General features: G+C 35.9%; 1 protein-coding gene across 1 annotated transcript in view; it reads right to left on the bottom strand.

Moving 5' to 3' along the window:
• Positions 1-13,365, bottom strand: part of LOC308265769 (regulating synaptic membrane exocytosis protein 1) — a gene marked incomplete at both ends in the record, with an annotated part of 229,736 nt that overhangs the window by 206,781 nt on the left and 9,590 nt on the right. The gene's annotated exons all lie outside the window — the stretch shown is intronic.

The raw sequence follows: 13,365 nt of genomic DNA, 5'->3' as shown, positions 1-13,365 counted from the left end.
TTCTTCCCCTTTTGTTCACTACCATTAAAAATAATTAAATGGGAGCATTTCTAATTATGCTATCTTTGATTTGTGAAGAAATACTTATTTCCCCTTAAAAACATGTCCTAAGTTAGTCTATATTTGCACCTATTATATAGTCTTTATATAGTATTTTTCTATTACATAATCCCTTAAATATAGATTCCTTTTCCCTATTGCTGTATTTTTCCAATCAGAAGCAAATGTTCTTTTAATTATTGCCCTGGAAATTTTTCCTACTATATGTGACACGGTACCACAATTCTAGAATATAAGATCTACTGTACATTTTGAAAGCTGATATGCATATTTCTATTATATGAAAAAAGAATTATATTTTATTTTTCCCTACCATAACTGTGATCTTTCCAGTAAAATAAATGAGTATATGTGATATAACTTAAGTATATTTTCTGTGGTTAACTATTACGTTTTTGGATTTTAATCCAGAGAATGTTATAAATAGTAAAAGTTCTGCAAATATTCTAAATGTATTACATACTTCCTAGAGCAAGCACATTTATGCACAAACTTGAGAGGTAATCAAAATGGAGAGCATTCATAAGAATCAACAACGGCGTTTACAGGACTGTCTCATTCTGGAAACTAAGCTCCTACTTTTTCGCCAAACGTTTATCTTCAAATTAAACTTTAGTTCTAATTGAGAGCCAGAAAATACAAATAAGACTTTTTCCAGTCAAATAATGTTGGTACTTTTAATGTTTACATATTAATCGCATATATCTTAGAGACTTCTTTTTATTTTATATTTTTATTACATACTTTTATTGGTGAATTGTAGTCTTACATCATAATGCAATTCAGAGTGATAGGGAACTGCATATACACAGTACTTGATCCTCCATAGTTCAGGTAATTATATGTGAAAAATAAATATATTTTCCAAATCACAAATAACTTTCAAGTACATTTTGAAGTAATTATCTGTTCAGTTAATAATAATTTCCTAATACAGTCTTGGTATATATTCTCTATCTATAAATAGTTGATTCTTGTGAATGTTCTCCATTTTGGTTACCATTTAAATGCAAGTAATTATAAATACTGTTAACACTTATTTCCCAAGTTCCCCATACTACATGCATGTATAGGAGAAAAGTAAGGAAACACTGTGAAGATGTATATTACTTTTGGTCCCCTCCAAGTACATTTAAAAGTTGAAATGCATCTATACCCATCTAGAGCTGACTCATGTAACATTCTTTCCTACTCATAATCATATCTTGTTAATAAAACATACGTCCATATAGGCAAATATACCAAACAAGTTTAAATAATGACAACATATATATAATATACTGCTGATGGCCTGAAAATCCAGAATCTGAATTTTGGGGGGCTACAGGATAAAAACTGATCAGGTGTAAATAACACAGAGCTATTGTATTGACTGGCTTTATCTGTTTTAAGAGCCTTGCTATCTAGTATTAATGTAATAGCACTTATGAATTAACAGGAGGACAAATTCTGGGCAGAAGGTGGCAAATATATTGTTTTTCAATCTGTACATATATAAACTCTAGATATTCTTAATAATAATACCAAGATTATTAATTTTACAGCCAGTAATAGACAAAAGCATTTATGAAAGGCCATGGCATAAGTAAACAAGTCCAGGTGCAAGGTATTTCCTATGAAGAATTTTCACTGACCAAACCCAATGTACAAGGGTCATTTGTCTTACATGTCCCTACTTGTCTTCAAAGGCAAGTCCCACGTTGGACATTATTCTGTTACTTTTTCAAGTTTAACATTATAATGTTATTTAAGAATTCCTGCTGCCAGGTGTGTTGGTGCACCCTTGTAATCCCCGCGCTTAGGAGGCGGAGACAGGAGGATCACACAAGTTTGAAGCCAGCCTTGCTGGCTTAAGAGAGCCTGTTTCAAGCCTGGCGTAGTGGTGCATGCTTGTAATCCCAGAGTTCAGGAGGCTGAGACCAGAGGATCGTGGTTCGCAGAGAGCCTCAGCTACTTAGTGAGGGCCTCTGCAACTCAGTGAGACCCGGTTTCAAAATAAAGAATAAAAAAAAATAAGCAGGGGGTGTAGCTTGGAGGTCAAATGCCCCTGGGTTCCACCTCCAGACCCGCAAAAAAAAAAAAAAAAAAGACCCTGTTTCCAAATAAAATATAAAATAGGTCTGGGACTGTAGCCTGGAGGTAGAAGGGCTCCATCCCCAGTACCACCAAATAATAATAATAATAATAATAATAATAATAATAATAATTCTTAACATTAACAGTATAAGCATTGAGGTTAAAGAAAAAAAATGTGGAGGTCTGGGTCACAAAGCACCAGCTAATTTTCATCTTCCTGTCCCACATAAATAAGCTTCTGCACCAAGCTTCTGCACTTACACAACTATCCATAATCACACCGAAGCAACTGTCCTGAAAGGTTCTGAACTTCAATCATACTACTGATGAGGAAACTGAAGCTTAAATAAGTGACACAGCCAGAATTAAAATTCAATAGTAATGATAAAAACCCAAACCATTGTTATGCTTTAGCTCACCATTTCCTGAAAGGAATCTAATACAGGAGTTTGTTCCTGGTGGTTTATGACTGAAGCAATGAATTGCACCAAGTAGAACATACAGAATGCTATGTCTTTCATGAGTCACTAATGCTTATTACTCTGCCATCCCTTAACTTCATAGCATCAGTTTATGAAATTATTGGTGGATGGTTTAAAATAAAAGTACCCTAATCAAACATATTAAAGATATGCTGCACATTCTATTCCTTTACAGAAAAATGACAATACATATTACCATTAAAGGTGGTGAGAAGTCTGCCTGAAGGACATTTTTAGCCAAAGTTAGCATTGGCCAAACTTAATTGAGCTCAAAGGCATATATTTGGCAATACTTATTAAAACTATTATTGTTTTGCACAGATACTAGTTGAAGAAATGCTTGCATTATTAATACTGTTTATTTCGACTTGTTAAGATAACAAAGGAGGAGAATATTTGATTCCATTTATAGATGTAGTGTTGATGCTTAAGGCCAAGCTGTTCCTTTGGATAACTTCTGAAATAGCAGGTAATGCTCCGTTACTGGAATATCTGTGACTCTGTTGCCACAAACCCCAGCTCAGCTATCTCCATCCTGCCCCACATGGATAAACTTCTGCATCAAGGTCATCCACTTATTCAATTATATATAAGCACACTAAGGCAACTGAAAGATTCTAAGCTGCAATAAAATATATACTCAAAAAACAAAGCTGGACATAAACAGCCAGTTTTAATTGTACAAAATGTAGACATAGGTTACAGCAGCCCATAAAGAAAAACACAATTATGTCATTTACAGGGAGATGGATGAAACTGGAGAACATTAGGCTAAGAGAGATTAGTTAGTCACAAAAAATAAGAAATCAGATGCTCTCCCTGATATGTGGAAGCTAGGGAGAAACTGGGTCATAGGAGGAATTCTAGACAAAGAAGGAGATACTATAGATGAGCAAATAAGGTGACCTGCCCGAGGGGATGGGCGGGGGAAAAAGAGAAATTCTCTAATGTTCATGATGTACATGAACAAACATATCAAATTCAATCACTAAGCCAAACATGAGAAGGAGGGAGGGTGAGGAAACTGGGTAAGGGCTAACTGGGGGATGTGTGCATGTATGCCTTCATCATCTTGTACTCCATTAAGATGTATGACTACAATGCACCAATAAAAATAAAACAAAATAAAATAAAATGCACTTTTAGAACAATAATAGCACATATGAAGGCAAAGCTAGTTCTGAAGATGTGATGATGGACAAAATAATTAGGATTTGGGGAATTAATATGTTTAGTTTAATTTTCCCAGGATTAAAAGCTTCATTCATGCTTACTATTTCCTAAGTCATATGGCTCCAACTTACAGCAGGATTTAAAATTTTCCTGTAACGGTGCTGTGGATACTAGAAGAAATTCTTGCTATAGAATGTCAAGCCTGGAAAAGTCTGAAAAAGTAAATAAAGATTCAAAAGTAACTGATTCAAAAGTATCAAGGAGTTCTGGATTCCAAATCACGCAACTCAAATGAACTTACAGATCAGTAAATTGCTTTCAAGTTGCACTATGATACCACTGACCAGGCACATGACTAGGGCACATTACAGATGCTTCTATTCTTTGTTTTCAAGTATGTTCAAGGATAAGCATGCTTGAAAGGAATATTCAAAATTGATAAATATGATTTGCTTTGATTGGTCTTGTCTCTCAACCAAGAAGTCCTAAGGCCTCCAGACTGGACCCTGACCCCGCCAAAGGGGGAAACTGAAGCAATTCTGAGTATGGAAGAAAGAACCAGAGAGCAAATACACCAAAATCACAGCTAGAGGCAGGGCAGGGCCCAGAAAGAACAGTTTAGATTAGTGGAATATTTGTCTCAGTAAGATGATAAAAGAAACTAAACCTGATTTACTACCATGGAATGTGCCTTTCATGTATGCTCTCAACTGGTCCTACATGTTTCAGATAAGAGATCTGGCAAAAAAGCACAGTTTGAAATTAAGTACTTTTATGGTAATGAAATATATAAATGGTAATCAAAAGTTGACCATTTCAGCCTAAAGACGGGTACAAATGCTTTAACTATTACTATACTTCTCTGTAAAAGACTGAAAACATGTAAAGAGAAAAAAGAATCCAATCGATAAAGCCGAAATACTGGTTCTCTGAGAACCATTCCTTAGCATTTGCCTGTTCATGTAACTACAGTCATTGATTCTAGGATAATGAGAATAGTTTTGAGCTTAGAGCCAAATAGGATAGGTATTACAGAATGTATTATGGAATGAGGTATCACTAACCAAAGGCCATATTTAATGTTCACTTCTTGGTTTAGAATTATAGTACAATGTATGCAATATAAATTCAGTATACCAAATCTACCCGAGAATAAAATGAGATTTCAATTTTGTACTAGAGATTTACTGTTTTTTCACCCAAGGTTGTGAGAGAAACAAGATTACTTGTTTATGTGCATAGCAAAGTTTTACATTCATCCTCCTTTTCTTGTGGAAGAAGCACTGTAAGAGTCCTAACCTTATGTAAAAGTGTCAATTTCAATTCCTTGGCTCTTGTCAGGAAAAAGCCCTTATGGACCTGTGTGGTTTAAAAACTCAAGCCTCCAGCCACTATAAGTCTACTTTCATACAGAGGCAATGCTAGTCCCACTACACAGACTTAGGGATCTGGATTTTGCATTTCATTTTTGGCACTTGGGAATTTATCTTTCACACAGACTAAGCTGTATCTTTTTAATATATTAGCTGTATCCATCAGGCATAGGTTTTTGCAGAAGAATTTATTTGCTGTTGTTTTTAACTTCTTTAACTTAGGCAACCAATGTTACTATACATTGGGATGAGTTTCCAATGGTGTCTGAATAAACTTTTTCTCTTTAATAGGTCAGTAGTTTTAAATATGATGTATGAGTTCAAAAGTCATTAAAGTAATGTATGTATTTGTCTTCACAGGGGATGCAATTCAAGTAGTGTGATTTGGAGTAATGGTGCATTCTTTATTACCCTGTCACCCAAATATTCAGCTTCCTAGGACTGTCATGAACATGAGCTAATTCTCCATTAAAAAACAACAGATTTAAGAGGTAAATGCTAATGTGAGGCAAAATATAACAACACTCCAAACAGCAAGTTATTAAAGAAAGCACACAGTCAAGTAGAAGCTCAAGATTATAACCATACTGCACAAAATAAGAAATGCTGTCCATAAGCCTATGATTTCACTTTATTGCTTTCTTTTTTATTCACTTTAATCCATTTTTGTACTTTTTTGTTAGAAGTGTGTGTGTGTGTGTGTGTGTGTGTGTGTGTGTGTGTGTGTGTATGTGTTACTGGGGACTGAAACCAGGGGCCTTCTATCTCCAAGCTGTACACCGACCCTTTTGTGTCTGTTTGCTTTGTAACAGGGTCCTGCTAGGTTTCTTAGAGTCCTGCTAAATTGCTGAGGCTGTCCTTGAACCTATGATTCTCCTGTTTCAGCCACCTAAGTATTGGGAGTATAGGCCTGTACCACTATACTCAGCTAGAAGTATTTTAAAAATATTTTAGAAATTCAACAAAACAAATCAGAACCAGTGCTCTCCCAAAACAAAAGACTACCCTACGCAAGTTCTACTTCAACTGGACTGCCAACTAAATTTCACAAAAGGTCTTCTTTTCTCTAGTTTATACTATGCCTAACGGAACAGAATACTTAGTTTGTTTATTCCTCCCTTAATTAATGTTTAAAATCCCTTCTTACAAAATAACATTTAATCTCAGGTCAAGATGCTCCTTCTCTAAACACAATAAATATTTATTTAAAAATAGTTATCATACTAAGTATTAATCAGACAATGTGGAGCTGGAATCTAGAGAAAATAAGGTGGGTGGCAAGAGTGGTTGAGTGTCTTGCCCACTGAAAGGGAGACCAGGGGTAGGTAAGGGCAGCCGGTGCAGCAATGTCCTGACCTGGGAAAGAAGTCACTGCCTAAAGCCACTCCAGTGAAGTGGAGTGAAGACCCAGTACATCTCCCAGAATAGCTGTCTGAAATGTGTTGCACCCCTGTGATATAGGGGGGCACAGGGAATGATGGAGGAGGGAAAGCACGTGCTATCTACTCAAAGAGAATACTACTTAAGAAATGATAACAAACTAATTGCATTTTACTACCCATAGATTCTCACTGTAAAAAAAATCAATCAAGGATGTGTTCTAAGGAGAAATATGAAGCAGAAAGAAAATATATGATATAAGAAGTAATGGCGAACAATGAATTAGTAAAACATGTTGGTAAATCTAAATAATTAAATAATTAAGATAATACCATTAATACCTACTTATATGAATGTTTAACAGCAAGCTGGAAGCAGGGTATGGTGGTACACACCTGAAATCCCAGTACTTTAGAGACTGAGACAAGATAATTGCAGGTTAGAGACCAACCTCAACAACCTAGTGAGACTCTCAGTCAAGTAATAAAACCCAGTTTCAAAATAAAAATTAAAAAGGGCTGGGAGTGCATATCAGAGATAGAATGACTCTGGGTTCAAACTTCAATATCACAAAAATAAAAATAAATAAATAAATAAATAAGCAAGCAAGCTGAACCAAAAAATCCAGATAACAATACCACAGAGGCTAGAATGAAGGCAGTATATTTTAGGGGGAGAGCCAAGCATATTAGAGTCTTCTTTCATAGATATAATAATTTTAGATTTTTTGAAAAACATTATACGATTAAGTATTGTATTAAAGTTTGCATTAAAGGATAGGAAAGGAATATACAATTCACTATGCTCTAAAGAAAATGAAAAGGCACAGGAAAAAAACTTGATCTATCAGAAGGCAGGAAAGAAGAAAAAATAAAGCCCACAAGCACAGAGTAAAGAGAAAACCTGAATTAAGCAAACAGGAAATATGTCTATGATAGAAACCAGGCATGGTGGTGCACACTTGTAATCCCAGGACTTGGGAGGCTAAGACAGGAGGATCACAAATTTTTGACCAGCCTCAGCTACTTAGTGAGGCCTTCTGAAACTTAGTAAGACCATGTTTCAAAATAAAAATAAAAAAATAGGGCTGGGGGTGTAGCTTGGAGGTAGAATGCCCCTGGGTTCCATCCCCAGAACCTAAATAAATAAATAAATAAATAAATAAATAAATAAATAAATAAATCACAAGAAGAGTGTAGCTGTGGCCATGTGTGCTTTCAGTTGCCAAAATTTAGGGCCTTGGATAATGACTTATGTCTACAACTTCAGGTGAGCCAGAGGGCAGAATCAGGACCTAACCAAATGCAACCCATGTATTAAAGATGGCAAAATGTGATTGACAAGAGATGAATATGAATAAAAAATATCCCACATTACTTCCTCCTGCAAGTGACAGTATTTGGGGGTAGTTAATCTTGCCAAAGAGGAGGCTGAAAAATAATCCATGCTTCTGAAGTGGGCCCTGTATATATTACCTGGAAGATGGTTTTCTTAGAGCAGCTACTTGCTGCATATGACCTGTAATGTCACCCATAAAAATGAGATACAATAACTACCTTGTTCATTGGCCAGCATTTTTCTGAGATACATATATTAGAAAAACAATCCAATCCATTCTCTCTAATAATTATAATTATCCCCCAAAACACAAGTATATCTTTATAACCTTCTTTTTTCTTTTTTTTCTTTTTTTTTTGGTGGTACTGGGGTTCCTGGAAGCCCTTCTACCTCTGGGCTACACTCCCAGACCTATTTTTACATTTTTATTTGGAAACAGGGTCTCCTAAGCCAGCGCGCGTGGCTGGCTTCGAACCTGCGCGATCCTCCTGTCTCTGCCTCCCAACCGCGGGGATTACAAGCGTGCGCCACCACGCCCGGCTATAACCTTTTAATAAACCTGATATTTTAAATAAACTTTCACACTTTAGGTATATACTTTTGTGCATTTTTAAATAAAATCAGAAGGAAGATACAAAAACAAAAGAAAAAGACTAGATGTTTATCTTATCACCCAAATCTATACTGAGCATTTTATGTACACTCTATCACTCTCTCTGTATAAACATAAACATTCTTTAAAAATACCATATAGTATATAAAAGAGTAGTAATGTTTCCCAATATCACAAATATTATTTTATGTCATTGAATATAAGAATACATAATAGTACTTTACAACTACATATTATTACTTTATTTAATGTCTTTTAACCAGTATCCTACTGTTAGAAATTAATCTGTCTTCCAATTTGTAACTGTAGAGAATCACTTTAGTGAGTATAAAACAGGACAGAAATAGAGAAATATGAGTTCAGGTAAGCTTAAAACAAGTTTCTCTCAGGAATAGACAAAGATACTAAAAATAAATATAATGCTAAAAGCAAAAGTAGTGCAAGAGAATAATGAGGAGGAAGTAAAGATTAAGTCATAGCTAGATCTGGAGGGTGCTTTACAAGGCAGAATGATGTCAAATAATGGGGATATTACAGGGCATGGTGGTGCACACCTGTAATTCCAATATTGGGGATGCTGAGATAGGAGGGTGGCAGGTTCGAGCCAGGCTCAGCAACTTCAGTGATGTAGTGAAGCCCTGCTTCAAAAGGAGAAGAAATACAATAGGGCTGGAGTAATAGCTCAGAGGTAGAATGCCCTTGGATTCAATCTCCAGCACCACAAAAATAATTATTACTTACAGAGATGAAAAAATATATGGTGTGAAAGACAGAATGAATACTATTCAGTCAGGAAGCACAGAGCACTAGCGAGGGTGAGTTTTTGAAGACAGTTTGAAGCTACACTGAATCCTGAGTGCTGAAGCTTCTTGATTTCATTCTGTATGCATGGTGACACAATTTGCAAGAGTATTACCAATGAACCAACTGGAATGAGAAAGTTAGGACAGTCACAATCCCTACACAGTGTAAGACTCTGGACTCTGGGAATTAGTTTCCCACCTGTTATCTCAAAGTAGGGCTTACTTTTAGTTCCTCTTCCAAATATTTGCAAGGTAACTCTTCTGTTCTAAATCTCTCCCTCATTTGCAAAGTCTCAAGGAATACAAGGGTATCTTGCGCAGAATGAACACCTGTTCAGCCTCCAGAAAATGATTCAAAGTACCTGGGTTAGAATTCTCAAGCATGAACATATTCAACTCTTTATTTTTTCAAACATAAGTTGAGCCATTTTTAATTATTTTTCAGTCAAATTGAAAACTTATTTTATGACATGAAAGAACCCAACCATGATAACTTATGAAGGGTCAGGTTTGATATCTGGAAAAATCCTTGAAGATTGGGATCACTGGCAAAATCCTGAAAAATAATAACAACATTTAGGCCCCAAACCAGAACAAGGGAATCAGAACCTCTAAGGTTGGGGCCTGAGCATTGGTATCTTTTAGAAACCTTTCAAGTGGTTATAATGCACACTAGCACTAACTCACATTCATTAAATCAGAATTACTTCTCTTCTTGCCATATGTTTAAGTTTTAAGAGTACCCCAAGACTGGAAAGTACATTTGAAGATGAGGATCACTGATCTAATTCTTTCATTCTGTTGCCCAGGGTGATCCAGTTCTAGACAGAATTAGAATTAAAACGTGTTCCCCTGACCTGTAAGCCTTGGCCCTTTTCTTTCCACAGCACTTACAGTGCTCCAGAACAGCATGTGTTCTCATCTTCCATTCCTCATGACGCTCGTCTCTCACTGGGGTGGCACATGGCTTCTAACTGCCCGATCTCCACCCCAGCTTCAATATGAAACCTTGACACTTCAGTTTGCCACCTACCTCCTGTATTATTTATACATCCTATTTCTCCAACACAAAACTATTATTAATAACTTGCTATATGTCAAATTAAAGCATCCAGAGATACATGCACATTATCACATTTATTTCTTACAACTTCCCCATAAGAGTACAATTCATAGTTTCTAAAATGATGAAACTTCGGATTTTGAGAGTTTAAATATGCTTAAGGGGCTTATTCTCTAGCTATGACTATGACTACTGTATCCTTATGGTCATGGATACATCTTCATAAATTAATTATTCAGTAAGATTTTTAATGATGTTATAAATTGCATAGTTAAACAAATACCCAAGTACCCAAAATGGAAACAAATAAAAAAAAAGGCTTACACGTGTGTGTGTGTGTGTGTGTGTGTGTGTGTGTGTGTGTGTGTCTTGGCCTCTTTTTTATGAATATGATCATGTATTAAATTATATCTTCCTCCAAACTCATTTCTTAATCTTAACCCATATATATTACCTCAGAATGTAATTGTATTTGGAGATAGAGTCTTTAAAGAAGTTATTAAATTAAAATTAGGTTATTAGAGAGGGCTCTAATATACTATGACTTGTGTCTTTATAAGAAAAAGAAATTTGAGCCTGGTGTGGTGGCACACAGTTGTAATCCTTGTACTTGGGAGGCTAAGACGGAAGGATCACAGGTTCGTAGTCAGCTTTAACTACTTAGTGAGCCCTCCACAACTTAGTGAGACCCTGTTTCAAAATACAGAATAAAAAAAGGGCTGGGGTATAGCATGGGAGTAGACTACCCCTGGGTTCAATCCTCAGTTCTCCCAGAAAGAAAAAGAAATTTGGACATAGACATTTAATGAGAAAGAATCATGTGAGGACATAGGGAGAAAGAGTCCTCTGAAAGTCGATCAGAGAGACATGAAACAGACCCTTCCCTCATGTCCCTTATAAGGAACCAACCCTGCCAACACTGATCTAGGGCTTCTCGTCCTCAAAACTCTGAGAAAATAAATTGCTATTATTATTATTATTATTATTATTATTATTATTATTACAGGTCTGGGGATGGAACTCAGGGGCATTCGAACTCCAAGCTGCTATTTTTTGTTCTGCCTTATTTTTTGTTCTCTATTTTGAAACAGGGTCTCACTAAGTTGTGGAGGGCCTCACTAAGTAGCTGAGGCTGTCCACAAACTGCCATCCTCCAGTATTAGCCTCCGGAATGCTGGGATTACAAGCGTACGCCACCACTGCTGGCTTATTGTTTAAGTCAGCTAGTCTGTGGCACCCTGTTATGGCAGTCCTAGGAAACTAACAGAATTATTATCCAGTACACAGCAGCCGCAGAAGAGTTTACTAGAATTAAAATGAGATTTTCCCGTTGGGACTGAACGGGTGCTTTTAGAAAGAACCCAACTTTGGAAGTTCAATTCAGTAGTTGGAACAAACAAGCAAAGAAAATGGCCGTAGCCAATAAGTAATAAATCCAGCATAGCAGTAAGAGTGAGTGATGTCCTACGGTGTGTGAGGAATGATAAGGAAAGTAATATCTGCATTTCCATATGGTAGTTGGCATCAGTGAAGTTAGTCGCTAGGGATCCAGCCTCAAACTCCAAGAGTGATTTGTGAGGGCAGGCAAACCTTGAGTACTAGAGAGAGATATACAGTGGATCAGCCACAAGGGTCCAGGGACCTGGAATCAGCAGAATGAAGTACAAACCTGGGACCTGGTTGGTCTCAGGTCTCTGTTAGAATCTAGACTGCCAGAACTGGCCCCAGACTGTGGACCCACTAAATACTATTTCTCCGAGGGTTTGTTTGGTGCTGGGAACAAGAGAGTCCCAAGCTCGTCCAACTGCAAAGAGAAAAGGGCATCAAAGGACAAAGAATATGACAGGTCACAAGACCCACAATGTTTCCTTCTCTGTTCAGTCATGTGTTAATTTTTTTTTGTTGTTGTTGTTGCTGCTTAGTCTCCCCCAGAGCTGAGATTCTGCTATTCTGTTAAATTGAACCAAACACAGAGCAACCCTTCATTCACTGGACAAAATGGGTCAAAAACACTGCAGTATGATTCTGCATTTTAAAAGGATACTGAAAAATACTAAGATAAAATAAGAAACACTGAAATCATCAATTTCAAATTATTTTCTAAATGGACTTGGAAGCATAAATGTTTCCCTTTAAAATGACACTTAGCTACACATTCTTTAAAATGTTCTGTTAAAACATAACATAAATTCCATATAAAATTTGGATGGTTATTTTTAACAAAATAGCCAGATGTTAATTTAGTTTCTCTTGAGTCAAGAATAGAATTTTTCTATCAGATACAACTAAGTGACTAATATTTCTAGCTATGAACTAATTTTGAAGAAATGTTATTGGATATAATCATGTTAGATTTACAAACCTAATTTCTTTCCTTTTATAGAAGTTTTTAGTCATATCTCCTATTTTAGAACCAAGGAGATTTTTTTGGTCATTTATATATTAGACAGAAACTAAAACTGAAAATATGGCCTTTTATCATCATAATTTCCAAACTTTTAATACATATATTAGAAAATAGAGATTAAGAATTAGCATGTTAGCTCAGAAGATACACATCTAGAGCTCAGAAGATACACATCTATGCAGACACAGTTTTTTGTTCTCTCAATCTCTTTCCAAGTTTTAAATTGCATAGATAATTAAGATAGTGTCCATTCCACATTCCATTGTTTGAAGTAGTTCCCAGACTCACACAGTCTCTCTCTAACCAAAATATCTAACATATGAACTCATCTATCTTCTGTAGTAATTGAGAGGAAAAATTAAATTTATATTCCCTCAATAGTACTTTACAGTGGTTTCTCTTCTCCTGGTTATTCATATCTCTGTAGTTTGTAACACCAAAGAAAATCAGGCTAGGGGAAACAGGTAAAAACTAACTATGCATTAGTGCTAAATATCACCTTATCCAACTGTATTGCTGAACTGTTGTCCTATAATAATTTCTTTCTTCTGCTTAAATGAAGGGGGGAAATTAAAGAAGAAACTAGAAAGTACTTAG

The sequence above is a fragment of the Muscardinus avellanarius genome (assembly GCF_963383645.1).
Source record: "Muscardinus avellanarius genome assembly, chromosome: 8".
NCBI classification, from domain to species: Eukaryota; Metazoa; Chordata; class Mammalia; order Rodentia; family Gliridae; genus Muscardinus; species Muscardinus avellanarius.
The sequence above is the reverse complement of the archived record's forward strand: the minus strand, read 5'-3'. Positions and strand labels throughout refer to the sequence as shown.